Here is a 4,135-nt window from a genome sequence, read left to right as displayed (position 1 = left end):
TTTTGTAATAAGCAAGCTGTGTCTTCATTGCCCAAAGACGACCGATAGTAGCTCTTTCTCAGCTACTTGTGTAGCAGATTCCGGCACAGGAGCCCTCCCAGGGCCAGTTGCGTTTTCCTCCTCTGGGTGTGGCTGGCTGGTCCCCACCCACCTGCCGGAGTTTGTCCACTCAGCTTCCCTTATTCATCATTACAAGTCAGTGGGGGTGAGAGTTGCCAGGGGAGTTTGAGACTGGCTGCCTGGGAAGGAAGGGAGGGAAAGCTTCCAGAGGAGGTAACCTTGGGGCAGGGCCTTGGGTGAAGAGCAGGAGGACACCAAGAAGGAAGACAGGAAGGTGTTTTGGGCAGGAGACCAGCACAGGGGGGCCGACAGAGGTGGATAGGCACCACCCACACAGAATGGGAGGAACACGGGGAGGGAGGGAGGGAAAGAAGGTCACTCAAAGGAATGTTTTAAGCTGCTGCCTTCACCCTATGCCTAAGGAAAGACTGAAGGCAAAAGGAGAAGAGGGCGGCAGAGGATGAGATTGGATGGCGTCACCGACTCAACGGACATGAATTTAAGCAAACTGGGAGACAGTGAAAGATGGAAGCCTGGCGTGCTACAGTCCACGGGGTCACAAAGAGCTGGACATGACAGAGACTGAACAAGAAGAACAATGACTTCAGGGAGGGGCAGGAGATTGGGACAGACCTTACAGACTTTATGTCAGGCTCTCCGGCATGAAGATTCAGAGCTGGAAGGCCTGCAGATGGCTCCTGTCCATCTCCCCACTTTCCAGGTGAAGCTTCTGAGGCCCCAAGTTACTCCATGAGTTGGGTCAGGAGTTGAGTCCAGCAGGCTTCCTGTCACCTCAGAGAAGGCAGTCTCTGGGACCTGAACTAGGTTGGCCAGGTTCTGTTGGCAGGGGAGGCCAGGAAGCAGGCTGGTTGTATTAATAGTAGCAGTTGGCAGAGGGCAGGGGTACCAATGGCAGACCCCAGGGAAGGATGAGGCCTGGGAGGGGAGGACACAGATCCGGTGGGGGGAGGCTTTCACACTTCAGTGGGACCATGGCTTCTGCCGGCGGAGGAGGGGCAACAACCTAAGACTCTACTGCGTCCATCATCACTGGTGGACATCAGTGGGGCTTCAAGGGAGACTTTACAAGGAAGCCACGCCCTGCCTTGAAGAGCTCCCATCACCTCACACCAGCCTGTATACCCACCCCTAAAAGCCTCAGCCAGATGAGGGCAGATCAAGGTAGCTCATGTTTGCGTGCATGCTAAGTTGCTTTAATTGTGTCCGACTCTGTGTGACCCTATGGACTGTAGCCCACCAGGCTCCTCTGTCCACGGAATTCTCCAGGCAAGAATACTGAAGTGGGTTGCCAGGCCCTCCTCCAGGGGATCTTCCCAACCCAGGGATCAAAGCTGCGTCTCTTATGTCTCCTGGATTGGAAGGCAGGCTCTTTATCCTGAGAGCCATCAGGCAGCTCACCTCTTCCCGTTTACTGAGCTCCTGGCCTTTCTGGTGTCTTTGTCTGATCGACTCGTTTCACCCTTATGCTCATCCTATAAGATAGGTATCAGCCCATCTTATTCTGGGGAAACTGAGTCTTAGAAAGGTAAGATGGCTGGCCTGAGGTCATCCAGGCCCACGCTCTTTCTTCTGGACCACACTGTTCCTTGCTGTTCTGGAAGAAGATCTGGTCTAGTCTCTGGAAACGATAGCAGAAAAAGACCGCTGCTAGAGCCCGACTGCTGGCAGTCCAATATGGATATATTATCTTGTTTAATCCTCATAACGTAGCTGGGTGTGGCCATTTTACAGAAGAGGAAACTGGGAGTCAAGGTCACCCAGCTGCTGCTGGATGTCAGGGGATGCTGAGGCTGCATCTGGCTCGATTCAGTTAGTGGTGGCGCTGTGACCCACTGCTCATGTCTGTCACTGCCAGGGAATGAATGAGTGATAGCGTGCCTCACAGCTTTTCCGTTCCTGACAGCTCAGTCCAATCCCGAAGAGATGGAAGCCCAGAGAGAGATGACTGGGTTGGAGCCTTCGCCCTCATCCCCCAGCACCATAGTCACACAGTGGGAGAGCCAGGCGTTGAACCCAGGCGGTCTGACTCTGTGCCCACCACACCACAGCTTCACACTGAAGGGATTGCGTCCACACACAGGAATAAAAGGCCCACATTCAGGACACGTCTGCTGACAGTCCTCTGTCTGACAGGTCCTGTGCTAGGTTTGTGCAGCTGGAGCTGGATCCCAGGACCCCTGGCTCCCACCCTGGCCCTCTCCTCCTCTCACACCCTGTTCCTGCTGTTCTGTGTGAGCAGCACCTACTTTTGATTTCACCCTGAGCCCTCAGATTTCATCTGAGGGTTAGTGGCTCAATGAGCTGAGCTCAGACCAGCAGAGATATGGAGGTGGGGTGCAGCCCTTCTCCTCCCAGGAGCACTCTTGGTGAATGGCCTGGAGGTGAGGGAGGGGACAGCAGGCAAGCGGGTGAGCCATCTTGGCCGGGCACTTCCACCTTCTGGAAGCCCCTTTCCTTAGGATGTCCCCGGGACTCCTCCCTTCGTGGTCCAGTGGCTAAGACTCTGCACTCCCAATGCAGGGGTCCAGGTTCCAGCCCTGGACAGGGACCCACATGCTGCAACTCAGAGTTTGCATGCTGCAACCAAAGACCCTGCATGCCTCAACAAAGATCAAAGATCCCGCTGCAGCTAAGACTTAGTGCAGCCAAATGAATAAATTAAAAAGAAATTTCTCTGACCAAAAGGAGACACTGACAGAGAAGATGGTGAAGGCACAGTAGGGGGAGGGCTTAGGAAGACCCCTCCCCTCATCTGCATCCACTCTGTGGGAATCTGGGTCCTGAGGTCACAAGGAATAACCCTGAAACAGAGTTTAGACACAGCCCCTGCCTTAGGCCAGCTACTGAGAAAGCCAGGGTGCTGGGAATTCCTCGCTGGAGCATTGTTGCAGGAAGCACTTCAGATCCACCAGCTTAGAAGGTACCCATGGCAGGAGGGCACTGCTGCCCTGCCAGCAAGACTGTAGGTGGAGGGAGGCTCATGGGTCCATCAGGCCCTTGCCCCTCCCTGTCCTCCGCCTGATCTCCGCGTGTGTTTTGGTGGAGGGGGTGGGTCTTCCGGGAAGGGGACATGCGACCTGCTAATGAGGTTGCTTCCACCTCAGGAGGCATCTGCCCAGCTGGGGTTGACACCAGGCCCTTTCATGTCCCCTGCGCAGGCTGGGAGTTCTGCACAGAGGCCCTGGTTGCTGTGGGGGGCAGGACTGTTGTGGGATTTCCATGCCAGTGAAAATCCCAGGGAGGAGGTGGTACAGAGGACAGGGTCATACCCTCCTTCTGCTGTCATCTCTCCATCTGTTCCTGGGCAGGGCTGGGTCCCTCTCAGGGCCCTGATGAACCTGTTTGCCCATGAGGGATCACCCCTAGCTTGAGGATTCACCTCTGCCCCACTCCCACCCCAGCTCCCACGAAAGTCCAGACATAGAGATTCCTGGAGTTAATCAGATGTTCTTAGAACCGACATCCTGGGCAGATTAGGACAGTTTTCCTCATCTTTGTACCTCAGTGCAGATGCAGACCGGCTCTGGAATCAGTTTACGGCCCTCTGAGTTGGGCAGTGGGGAGAGGAGTAGTGATTGCTGTGAGTCATTAGGGCCAGTGCCTGGCGTGTCATCTGAGATTGGAGAGATTGACGTACCCATTTTATAGCCGAGGAAACTGAGGCCGAAGAAGCTTGAGGACCTTCTCTGAGATCACCCAGAGCAGGACACAAATCCACCCAATCTAACCTCAACTGCGGCGCTCACTGGCCTAGTGCCCACCTCCTCAAGCCTGGGGAGCAGACCGTGTGGCCCCCAGCCCAGCAAAGCCCCTGCCTTGTGTAAGTTGGAGGGTCTCACCCGCAGAGACCCCATGGCTTTGGGGGGAGCCTCCCTGCTGCTGGCACTGGGCAGGGAGTGGGAGGTCCCCACCCTTCCAGGCTCTGCTGGCTGTTGGCAGGGGAGCAGGGAGCACTCAGCTAAAATTAGATTCTTCGAGCTCTTGCATCCGTATCCGCTCCTTCTTCCGTCCGGCAGTGGCGTGTGGGGATGGTGGCTGTCAGAAGGCCAGGGCT

This window comes from Budorcas taxicolor, chromosome 11 (genome assembly GCF_023091745.1).
Source record: "Budorcas taxicolor isolate Tak-1 chromosome 11, Takin1.1, whole genome shotgun sequence".
In the NCBI taxonomy this organism is placed as follows: domain Eukaryota; kingdom Metazoa; phylum Chordata; class Mammalia; order Artiodactyla; family Bovidae; genus Budorcas; species Budorcas taxicolor.
Note: the sequence above shows the minus strand (reverse complement) of the source record.